At 40.5% G+C, this 12,327-nt stretch overlaps 1 protein-coding gene across 1 annotated transcript in view; it reads right to left on the bottom strand.

Annotated features, from left to right (window-relative positions):
* The window catches only part of MAPK8 (mitogen-activated protein kinase 8), a 255,148-nt gene extending 251,120 nt beyond the window's left edge, over positions 1-4,028 (bottom strand). Inside the window, exon 1 of the mRNA XM_080596999.1 lies at positions 3,949-4,028. The gene's annotated coding sequence lies outside the window, so the exon portion shown is untranslated. The remainder of the gene's footprint in view (positions 1-3,948) is intronic.
* Positions 4,029-12,327: the final 8,299 nt, after the last annotated feature.

Here is a 12,327-nt window from a genome sequence, read left to right as displayed (position 1 = left end):
ATTTTTCCTGCTCACATACTACTATTAAACTGTACAAGTTTTCCTACTACTACATAGCCATTTTCTTCATCCATGAAAGTATACTGGAAATAGAATTGTTAAGAGTGGAATAGAAATGTGTTTGCATTACTACTAACAATGGATTTCACTTTCTACTCAAGATCTGTTATTGCAATCCATGCTGCACTAATTGTATCCCACTTGCCTAAACATACATATTTTGGGAATCAGAAACGTAACGGAACTACCCCAATGAGAACACTACCCATCCACAGTTAAGAATTTATTATTTTTTCTATCTAGATTAGATGTCTAGAGCTAGAATTTTCAGTCCACAAAATACACTCAACTACATCAGTTTCTTTCCCTCAAATCCTCCCAGCGTATCACCTGCTGTTTCCCAGCCATACCCCTAATGTCAGGAGGCAAGCATTCAGCCTCCTTCAACCACTTTCTGGTTTTTCTAATGCCTGTGTTAATTTTTTATCATTATTTGTACTGAAATAGTACCTTAGAGGACCCACTACATATACAGTCCCTGCCCAAAGGGCTTTGCACTTGAATTCTGAAATAACTACACTGTTCCATTATGGCTTTGTTTGAAATATATTGCTCCTCGGGCATTCCAACTTAGTTAGCTTCACTCAGCAAGGCAATACTTCTTTCAGCAGCTTACCAAAAGATATACACCTCTAAACATCCCGAGCTATTTGTTCACTTACTCAGGGTTATCGATTCGTCTTGAAGTCTGACACAGCCTTCTTATAAGTAGCTACCTATGAATGATTTCCAACACTTCCTTTTTTCATTGGCAATTACTTTCAAAATAAATTTTAATTTATAAAACATGCACAATTTTAGAAGACCAACAGAAACATGGTAATTATTTCAAAGTAATATTATAAAGCTGCTTTCATTTATAAAATCTTGAAATTAAAACTCAGCTCTGCATTGCTCTCTGAGTAACTATAAAAACTATAGTAGATTTGGTGCAAAATTAAATACTTGATTGAGGAACCTTGTAATCTAAAGCTAGCCAAAGTCATCCATAGGTTTCATCTAAATGATACTGAAATAAATCTTGCAAAGCGAAGTGCAGGTAGAGAACAGAAGGATGTATATAGTACTTACTGCAGGCTACATACAGATGCTGAAGATAGAAAATAAAAAGTGAACTATAAAGCTTATTGCACACCCTACAATATTTCATATAGAATATTTTTAAAAGAATGGTGAAAAGTCAAAATGACACGTGGGATAAAAAGATACTTTGTCCCAAGGGCAAGTACTGTAGCAATCAATTCCATCTTAAATTGCAGGAACAAAATTAACTACCTTGGTGGAAAGCACCACATTGCAGTAAAAGATATCATACACAGATGAACAGGAATTGAGAATGCTATTTATTTGACACAGCAGGTATAATATACTGTACCTCCATACCTCCTGATGGAATATTTCTAAATGGGCTACCCATATTTTGCAGCATGACTGCACTTTGATTTATGGAGCCAAAGTAAATGATATGCTTCGCCAATAAAAATTCCTTGCAAAGGCAGCTTTTTCCATTTCATTTTAAAGTGAATATGAAAAGAAACACAGACTTTTTAACAAACATTGCTACGTGAAAAGTATGATACAGGTATGAAAGTATGTTTGTATGTATATACAAAGGCATTTTCTGTACTGAAACTATTTTTGATGCAGGAAAGATGGCAAATCAGTTTGTCTCTACCCAGACAGCACCAACAGAACTTCCTGTCTGAGGGGTGGAAATAGTCAAAGAATAATTCACTGGATTGTCTCACAAGTGAATGAAGTCTCCTTAGTAATTGTGTTATGCTTTGTGTTAACAGAGGGCAGTTAGATGGAGGTACCGATGTGCTAGCTGCTTGGCAAGTGATAGGAGAGTGTAGGCAGCTGATGGATGTAATACACAACAAACCACACATTACATGTTATGGGAAGACTACAGTACCTGACACATCGATGGTACTGTCTTTGTTAGTATACGAATTTCATCGTGTTCAGCCTCTGTTTCACTTTCAATGCTGCCATTTATCTGATGAAGATAGAAGTGGAACAGTCACTAACCCATTAAGTTCAGGCAGCTAAACTCCCCCACTCCACAGGGTGATTCACAGGATCCAGTTTTATTCACCTCTCCCTGTACTGCACTTATCTTATTGCATCATTCTGTTGTCCTTCAGTCCCGTAGCACTCTGTCTACTTGTTCCTACCTCTCCTTATTGTTTCTGGAACACGCCTGCACTGACAAATCCACTTCTGGTGACATGAGAAAGGCCAAAATCACATTTTTCCTATTCACACCTCACCTACTGCCACATAAAGACTCCCCATATAAACCATCAAATTGGAATTACTTTCTACATTTCTTAATAAAACCACAGTTCATATGGACAGCAGCCAACAACACTTTCTATCTACAAAGGGGAGAAGAGACCATACTATTCAGGTACAATGAATGAGCTAAGCGAACAGACAATGATGTTTATATAAGATTTTCCGTTATCTTGTTGTGTTACCTATTCAGTTTTGCCACTTGACCTACATGCAGAATTAAGCAGACCATAACTCCTGCAAGGGATAATAAAGTATTACAGTTGCTCTGACGTGAAATCTCAGAATCAATCTTTCATTTGCTGTCAAAAGAATGAGCAACTTTCTACTCTTTCCCATCAAGCAGGGACACCTTCCTTTAAGAAAACCATTTTCTAGCAAACTGTTTCACAATAGGTCCCTCTTCTGCTTTCCCATGCTAGAAGCTTTTTAAAATGTCGGCTGGGATCCCTGTCATCTGTGCTTATTTGTCTTCCCCAAGAAGTCTAGCTACCATTCCAGAACCCTAAAAAGGCATATGCCCTGCTATTAGGAGGATTTTCTTCCCTGCTCATCATTCTACTGTTGAATCACTTCTCACTGTAATAAAGCAGGGATTATTTTACAGTGATCTGTAATATGTTTTCAGTGACATTTGTTATAACTACCTTCTGCTGTAAAAGATCCCGTAACATGTGGGTCATGAAGCAGAATCCCTAAATTTAGCGGTTCCCTTTCAAGTAGCTTGCTAGAATCCTGATTTCTTGGAAATAAGAAATCAGGAAAAAAGACTGAGTGAAGTTTCTTTGGCAATAGCAAGTAACCCCATGATGAACTTGTGTTCTGAGTCATGAGTGGGACTGGTATTAAATGCAGACTGTTAGCAGGAAGATGAATGTAGTAACAAACCATCATGGGGGATCAAGCACCACTGACAAGCACTGGAATGCACTGTGGTAAATACATCCCTTCTGAATGCATCATCCATGGGTTTATTCCATGTCTGGATCATGTTGCCATAACTCTGCAATGGCTTTCAAGAGCTTATAAAACATATGAGCAAATTAAGTAAAGGCAGTAAATAATAATAAAATACTTTACATTTCCAAAGGACTTTGATCCCAAAGCTCACAGGGAACCCAATTATAATCATATTTAGGCATGAAACAATGTCAATTAACACCTAGTAACATTTTCTAAAATTCCAAATATAAATACCAGCTTTCTTCTGAAAATGCCATTAGGTGCATGTACATCTGCATCTTTAGACACCTAGATAACTTTTTTAAAAAAGCAATACAAGGACATAAGTGCTCCACTACATTTAAGTTGCCTTACAGGCTTCAGTTTAACAGGAACTTTAAAATTTTATTTTGCAAAGATCCTATTGAAATAGCAGACCAAAAATCAAACGTAAAGCTTTAAGTACTCTGTTCATTCATTTCATGAAACTGCTGGTTGGAGTTAAGACTTAAAATTCTCCCTTGTACAAGATTTTTCAGTGAATTATCATACTTTCTACACTGCAAATGCAGAAAAAGATGCAAAGAAATCTAACCCCAAGGCACTTGGTTACATTCACAAGCATCAGAAAGTTTATGCTCTCACCTCACCCTAAAGAACTGCTCCTCATTCTGCATCATTCCCCATCCTTGTTTCCCTGTGGAGCTCCAGTAACAGAGTACCTGGCAGCCAGAGTACCTCAGTGCCCGCCCACGTTCTCTGCAACACTGACATCCTTGGGAGCAGTGTCCAGTCTCAGTTTAATAGCATTTTGCATCTACAGATCTCTCTTCTGCTAGAGTGAATTCTGAATTGCTGCTACACTACTTGCCTTGGACTACAACCTGTCTCTACGTCCATGTTCCTGTAACTAAAGATGACTGCATCATTGCTGAAAACACATCCTTCTCCATTCTGTCAAACTTCCAGGTGTCTGAAATTAGTCATAGTTCTTTTCTTTACTTCTTTATGGAAACTCATCACCCTATTCTTCAATCCAGGGCTCCTTAGTTTCTAAGGAAGTGTGTCTTAAAACACATTTCTAGTCATCTTCAGCTCATCTGGGGTCTTTATGCAAACTACCATTGCTTTACAAACAAGTCAACTGATAGGTGTGAATTCCAGACCAGCCACGGTGCAGAGCGCTTTGAAGCTGAGTAAAACACATCCCAAATCAAAACCATTTTTAAATAGAAAGGGACCAAAATGATTAAAGTGGGTAAGGAAGATGTGAAAAGCACTGTATTTAGCTGGCCTTTGTTATTTAGTATTTCCTAGGGACCCACACTGCACGTAGCAAGGAGTTGCTACTGAGTGCGGAAATGAGCCATGGCAAGTTTTTAACGTGCTTTGTTATGCTTTAATAGTCAAAGCCATTAAACTATAAAAACATAACGATGCTCGTAAAAACTTGACACTCCTCACTAAAGACAGGGCCATTGGAAGCTGCCTCTGCTCCAGCACAGCCCTGCTGAGCCACTTTACTAGCTGTCTGACTCCCTGCTCTGGGACTCGGCGGCACCGCGGCTGCTTTCAGCTCCTGTGGAAGGAGCCTGACCCACCAAAAACAAAGTAGAGGCTTAGAGCTTTGTTTGACTACAAACTTTTACTGCCTGCTGCAGCCCTTTCCAATTTCAGAACACATTGCTTCATGACTTCACAGCTGCCTCACTGAGCAGAACCATGGAGGTTAGACCTTGGTGGAGCCAGAAGTCTCCTAAGTGACCTTTGCTCACCTGACTTGGACCACTTCATTGGAGCACACCTACTTCTCTAGTAGGGCTCTGGGAGACACTAAGATGCTGGCAACAAAGGTTAGCATGTTTGTTCTAACACATACAAGTTGTTCTACATCCGAGCATCAGAATGCCATCCAAAGATTTCTGAGTATGGAAGTTTCTTATTTGTCTGTAGCTTATAAATAAACACAACAAGCCAATACCTGTGGTCTTTTACGAAAAAATGCACTATGTCTTGGAAATGCACCTTGAATGTAAGGGAAAACCTGGTAAGGGTTTCAGTAGCCCTTAGTTACTCAGAAAGTTTTTCTACTATTTCAAATAGAGTCTTCAAGATGCTTCCATCTCCTGAAATCCCCAGAAGGTAATGTGCCGCCAAGGAACTGCAGCTGAATACTTCATTAACCAGGCAAGTCAGATAACCACCTGCTGGAAAGGTGAAGGAAGTGCCCATAAGACTACCACTAACAATCAGCAATTACCAATTTACTTGGCAATTCACTTAATTTACCATTACTTGTCCAATATGTAAAGCAAATTACTTATTTATCTTGCAGTTTTGAGATCCCTCCTTTCCATGCAAGCCACAGGCAACTTGTTCTACACTTCAGAATCCTTCTAAGGAAGGTCATGATGACAGATCAAGCCAGTTGAAGAACTGCCATCAGATTTAACATTTTATTGGATCTGCACAGATGCTGAGGTATTTCTTAAACTAAGATGCTGCTAACTCTTCAATTCAAAGTAGAGATCTTAATGAAGATGTGGATTTTACAAAGGATTTAATGCAGCTCTTTAGGAAATCTGTAGGACAAAATTACATCACACATTTAGTGTCTCCACTTGGTACTGCAACCATCTTATATTAAGAAATGACGGAATAAGAATTGAGTTTGCAAATTTACAACTTTTGTGCACAGCTTTTTCAAGTTCACTACCCAGATTGCTCTATTCCTTTATACATGCAGGCTGGATTAGACTCATTTTTTCCATCTGCAAAACGATGCATAGGAAATCAGGCTGGGAAGAACATCAGAAGGTCACTCATTCCATTCTCCTGTCCCATGGCAGGTTCAATTCCACCTAACCATTCATCACAGATGTTTGTCTTTCACATCTATAAAAAGCTCCAGCCTCTAAGAGTTCACATTTATTCTAGTGCTTCAGGGTCTTTCAGTAAAAAAAAGTTCTGTTAGCCTTCTCAATGACAGGAAATCTAGCAAATTTAACACAGCCCTTCCTCACTGCTTCTGCAAATGGTATATTTATGAAGTCACACGTGCATTCTTTTGAACATAAGACTTTTAATATTGGACAAAAAGAAATAAAAATAATGCTGATTATTAATGCATGCAAGTAGTCTCAACCTAGCTTTCCATTCCAAGAAGCAGGGATTTAAAGTAATATCATTTGCTCCCTGCATTTCTTCTTTTGTTACATTAGGGATTAAAAAAATAAATGTTTTCATGTCTCTATGCCTTTGGAATGTAAATTTTACACCTGATGGTCAGTGTGATAGTTTATTGTGTTCTAATTACAAGCTGATTACCCATATTTCTGAACTTCCATGTCCTTCCCATCCCCACCAGGAATGTGAAACAGCTGGGCCAAGGGATTCAAGTTGGCTTGCAGACCCTTACCAGTGCAGTGCAAAAAGGGGAAATAACTATTTCCAGAAATCACTAGTATGTAAAAAACATGAGTGTACAATGCCATGATTAGTGCATAAATGGACTGCCATGCCATTAGATCAATGGTCCTTTTAATACAATACCAACTAACTCATCAGTTAACGATAGCAGATTTTTTAGTATCTGTTTGTTCCTTTTGTGCCACTGACTTACTGATAGTCTGAAAAGTTACATTGGAAGAACAGAATTTCAGAATAGAACTGTAATTAAGACACATGCAATTGTGCCTCTAACTATTGAAAAAAAATAGTGTTAACTCCAGAATTCTGCCTCTACTATTTATCTACCATCTTTTTTCTCATTCATTTGCTATAAAGCAATTCCAAGTAAACCTTAGAGAATTTCTGGGAGTTTTTGCTGTGGAAAGAGTTCCTCTTCAAAGAGTTTGAGAAGAAGAGCTGGAAAAGCACTGATTTTGCATCATTCCTACACATGAAAGATGTTTTTGAATTCATAACATATCCGTGAACAGGCCTTAGTTTACTTAAGTGTACATCTGATTAATGGGGACAGGGCAACCTGAAATTTATAACTGAAAATATCAGAGATAAGATACCAAGACCTAGTAACATATCTCACTTGGAATTATGTTTCGATTTCTCCACTCACACTTCAACCCATTCCATGTTGCAGCTGAAATACCTACATTCCAATTGGAATCCCCCTAACAGCCTCAGAGTTATATAACGTTAATGAAAACGTAATGCAAGATTGTAAAATAAAGCATTCTGTTTCAAAGCTTAATTTTTAATATACATGGAATGAGAACTTCGGTGGAGTTTCAACTGATGATTTCTGTGGTTGCTGTTCTGGCACGAGCCCCTTCTGAGATCATAGCAAGAATTTCATAATGACAAGGCCAAATTCATCTTGGGTGCAACTCCAAAGTTGATGTAGTGACATTACATTTTGGCCTACAACTCAGTGTGACAGAAAAACAGAATATCCCCTTTTTTTTTGCTTTCTTTTACAAGAAGCAAAACACCCACATGAAGCCAAGCTACACAACAGTGATCCGTAAAGTCAGTTCATACATGTGTGAATCCTGCTTACTACCCGGAATTCTGTTTATAGAAATCAGAATAAAACTCCACTTTGATATTTGATTTGATTGCTTTTTTAAAAAAATCAGTATTGAATTTGCACTAGCAATGATAACCTGAATGACTCTTTCAAATGGACTAGCTGAATGGTGAATGCCTCAAAATTCCTCAGAAAGGAGAGATAGGTTGGCACCTCCCTGCAGGAGTGTTGGATCTGAGAAGATGAAAAACATATGGATTGAGGAAATATGGAAAAAAGAATAGCTAGAGAAATAAAGTCTGCCTAATCATTTAAATGCCTGAATAGAATTCCTCCTCTAGGGCAGGAAATGTCCTAGCATATCTGCCATACTTGGTATGGATAAGTCATAAGGCAGGCTTTAGTACATCCCTAGCTGCCTGCATTCATTTCTGCAATTTTGCCCCTGCTGGAAGGGCACAAGAACCACTCATTCTTGCACTGACTCAATACTGTAGCTCTGAATCTCTAGAGGAATCAACACCCAACAAGTCTAAAATACAAACACGTAAATTTTAAACATTGATGATAATATAATTCTTGTTGCAAGTTCTCTACCACTTGCAATTAAGATAGCATGGATCCTTAACACAGCTGTTACAGCTCAAGGGAGATCCAGGAGCACCAGGTGTACCTCACTGAGCCAGGGTCACCCAAAAGCACCCCAAAAGCAGAGATCAGCCAAAGCTATTACAATGGTCCTCTCTGGTCTTAGAAAGCAATGAACAGGCAAGCTGGAAACACTGAGGCTACCTGACACAGTACTACTCACTAGAAAAATGCTACAGGATCTTAAGTGATCCTAACTGTCATCCTAAGGACACAGCCGTGTCCCATACACAGGAGAGCAATGGGTGAGCCTTGACTTAGGGGCACGCTTGCCATCTACTGGTCAGGAGCCGCTCCTCGTGCTTCTAAGATACTTCCCCAGAAGTTCATGTCATCCACCGTGTGCAGAAACCCTTCTGCACTATCAGCTCAATACATCTCATCTGCAGCATTACCCAGACTAAGAACATCCTGCCGAGATCCCAACCCAATTTGCAACAATATCTTTGCAAAACCAGCTGTGGCCACAGGTCGTTGCCAATCACTGCTGCCTCTTCCCACCCCTACCTCCGCACTCCCCCCAGCATTCCCACAGATTTCTTCAAATTGCACTCACAAACAGGTGCCTGGAGATGCGCATTACCGCTGGCCACCCGAGCACTGATGCTGTGTGTAAGGGCATGCCGCAGTCCCACCAAGCCTACCCAGCCCATCTCCCGTTCCCCCTGGCTCTGCTGGAAAGCCCTGCTGTTTACACTGGCAGCTGCAGCTCAGCAGGTATCGATCTTGCCTGTTAAGTGCACCAGGCTGAGCTCTGAACTTGGACAGAGCACTGACCTCAGCAAGAGTCTTTGCTGCCTAGGAAACAATCTGAGTAAAAGGACAGGGAATTCAAAGCCCTATAGGTTGCTGGCTGGAACATGAAGACTGCTGCCTTGGGCTGCTTGAAATATTTCCTTAAAATTGCTTTTGAACAGGAAATTGGATTTAAGCCCCCCCCCTTCCCTCCCTAAAGCTGTATTTTGCTACAGCCACAGTCTGAGTGTTTGGATTGCCTCATGCTCTCCTCCTTCTTGGTCTGTGGCTTTCCATCCCCCAAAAGGAGAGGGTACATACCCCAGAAAGTACAGGAGCCCGACACAACATCTCACAACAAGATGCCTCTCAGACAATGACAGGAGCTACTGCAGTTCACATGAGTCCCAAGGCAGCATTACCAACCTGCTCTGCAACTCATATGAGTTACCGCTGGAATTTCCACTGGGAAAGTTCATTTCCCTTTCTTAATGGAAAGAAACATCTATCCTTTTTCTCCCTAAATGACTCTATGTGGTGGTGCATGGGTCACTGAGAAGTTGAAAGTGCCTGCTGTAAAATAAAATAAAACATTACCTATATTTCAGGCCAGTGCCTAGTAATGTCACAGAATTTCTACTTTTGCTGATACCTGCTGACATCTCTGCTAGATTAAACTGCCAAGATGAAGGGATTGCATTTAGTAACCTACAGATGGAGAAAAACCTCCAGCAGAGCCTAGCAGCTTGTGAGTAGCAACAGAATGGGATACGCTTATCTGATGATTGCCTAGGCTATCCTCATTAGAAGCACAAGCTGCAAACCTCGAGGCAGAAACACAAGTCTGTGACTCCATATAGACAGCCTCATCATAAAGAAAGCTTTTTCTGAAATTCTTCAAATATAGAAAAACATATCCCAACCTCCCAGTGAGACAGAACTGGAAAAGAGATACTTGGGACATTTTCATTACTCACAGGGTAAGACATGAATATGCCAATACCTGTTAAATGCAAATTAGACGAAGAAAGACTGCAGTTAAATCCAGTTGTGCAAAATGTTAATCCTGAGGATGAGTAGTGCCACGTGCTATCACATTCTAGTGAAACTAATGAAAGAGAAAGGTGCTCTCCACCTCACACACTCAGCCCCTTACAGTGAAATTCATGTCCCATACGTCTTATCTAGACGACTTCTTTTATAATCAATGAGGAGCTACAGGCACTCCGAGAGAACAGACCTTACGAACACCTTTGGACACCTACTATAGGATGCAACAGATTATGCTGAAACCATCATTGCTTCTCCCCCACTGACTACAAAGGCAGCCTAACACAACCAGCTCAGATATGCTGCCTAGAACATAGACACTGCAATGAAAACATATGAATGCTGCTTCTTGTGCCTAAGTATAAGCTCCCCGGTATACAGACTTTGCCAGGTTTCTCTCAGTTTACAGGGCCTGCAAGTAGCACTGTTAGTGTTTTAGGACAATATAGGGATTGTTGGGAGCACAGTTCGGTTGCAGAGGTACAGATTAACTACTCAGGGACTAGTGAAAGCCCCCCTTCCCCAAGAAAAAGCAAGCCTAGAGGAGCCAGGCAGGAACCTCCCCACCAAGCACAGCCCCACAGTACCTGAGCTGGGTGAGCAGAGTAGGGCAGTGACAGCCACAGGTCCTATAGCCAGTCTGCTGATGAGACAGTAAAAGCAGTAAGTCCAAAGATCACCCAAGAAATCCAAACAGCATCTCATGAACAAGACTGGAAATAGACACACTCAGGAATATCCTGCAAACAAAGGGTAAAGCCTTCGGTCTGGGCTTAAATGGTGCTCCAGGGCCATGAGCTCAGGTTGGGGCTGGAGGCCCTAGGTGAGGTTGCTCAGGGCAGTTAGGGCCTATTGGTGCTCTCCAGGCCTGATAAAACTAACTACAGAGCTGACATGATAAAACTAACTACAGAGCTGATCTCTATTGCTGTTAACGATCATTCATCTTGTTTAGTGTATGTATGAACACCTAGCATTTGGGAAAACACTCAGAAACTGCACTACACCAACAATCCTTAGGTATGTTCCTGTCTAGAGCCATCAATACATCTCACACTTGCATTCACCTGTCCTCACATCAGACATCCGAGGCAAAGATTACCATTTCACAGATGTGAAGACACAGCATATTTTCTTTCATTTCCCAAAGGGATCACTGTAAAACCTAGTCTGATGTCCTAGCAGCAATCAAAGAGTGTCAGCTAATGATGGGAAACGAGTCTGTGCCTCTTGGTTCCTAGTTCCTTACTTTTTGTAATTATACACCGTAGACAGTGTGGTAGCAGGTGAATAGAGGCATATCTTGCTTCTTAACAAGACAGACAAAATAAACTTTTGTCACTAAGATGAAGGATGGAAAACCTACCAGGGGTAAGGTTTGTGCTTGCAAGAGACTGGAATATGAACGTGTGGATCCAGAGCGGAAATCCAAGGTGGGAGCTTGTTCTTGAGCTGATGGGATGGACTGCGACAGTGAGCGCTGCTCCTCGAGAGGCAAAGCAGGGAAACTGCCCACAATGGGCACTGCCTGATATGTCCAAACTTCTCCTCTCAAAATTAGGAGCCTTCCAGGGCTCTGAATCAGCTCTGACCATTCCACCTGCTGTAACACCTCAACAGCTTTGTGCTGCTTTGTTTCTTTTTGGGGTGTGATGATAATTTCACTATTGTTCAGAAAAACTGAACAACATACAGAAGCGTTTTTTTACTGACCATATATCATTCTTGCCACACTGTGTGATTTTGGAAGGTATGTGATGAGATTTTTAGAATTCTGCCATCAGTTTCCAGGAGAACCTGCAGCCCACTGCATTCCATCCAGTTTATTTCCAATTAACATGTAATATATTTAAGGAATGGTCCTGTACGGTCCTAGCTAATTGCACAGCATTATATGTAGCATGGTATTTTTGTGAGTGAAAAATGAATGAGACGTCCTACCATAAGTAATAACCAGAAATTTGGACTGAAGCCCAAATTCAGTAATAATTTGTTTCATCAACTTCCCTGGAGTTTTAACCATCATTATCCCTGCCACTGACTTTACTATTAAAAGGGTCAGGCAAAACTATTTTAATGCAGATTTTAAAGTTCTAACA

Source organism: Anser brachyrhynchus (assembly GCF_964034855.1).
Source record: "Anser brachyrhynchus genome assembly, chromosome: 6".
Taxonomy (NCBI): Eukaryota; Metazoa; Chordata; class Aves; order Anseriformes; family Anatidae; genus Anser; species Anser brachyrhynchus.
The sequence above is the reverse complement of the archived record's forward strand: the minus strand, read 5'-3'. Positions and strand labels throughout refer to the sequence as shown.